We start from the raw sequence: 486 nt of genomic DNA on the forward strand, positions 1-486 counted from the left end.
TTGTTCATCCACTCACCACTTGAAGGACATTTGGGCCATTTCCAATTTTTGGTTTTTTTTTTTTTTAAAGATTTTATTTATTTATGTGACAGACAGCCAGCGAGAGAGAGAACACAGCAGGGGAGTGGGAGGGAAAGAAGCAGGCTCCCAGCGGAGGAGCCCAATGTGGGACTCAATCCCGGAACACCGGGATCACACCCCGAGCCGCAGGCAGACGCTTAACGACTGCGCTACCCAGGCGCCCCTCCAATTTTTGGTTTTTATGAATAAAGCTGCAATATGCATTTGTTAACAGGTTTGGTGTCTTTCTTTCTCCTGCGTAAGCACGAGTGAGATCGCTGGGCCATAGGGTGAGAGTAGGTTTAACTTCTCCAGACATCGTCAAACTCTCTCTCACATGGTTGTACCATTTTGCAATCCTAGTAGCAAGAACGAGAGAATCAGTTGATTTACATCTTCCCCAGCACCCGGTATTATCATTGTTTG

Source organism: Ursus arctos, unplaced genomic scaffold (assembly GCF_023065955.2).
Source record: "Ursus arctos isolate Adak ecotype North America unplaced genomic scaffold, UrsArc2.0 scaffold_19, whole genome shotgun sequence".
NCBI lineage: Eukaryota > Metazoa > Chordata > Mammalia > Carnivora > Ursidae > Ursus > Ursus arctos.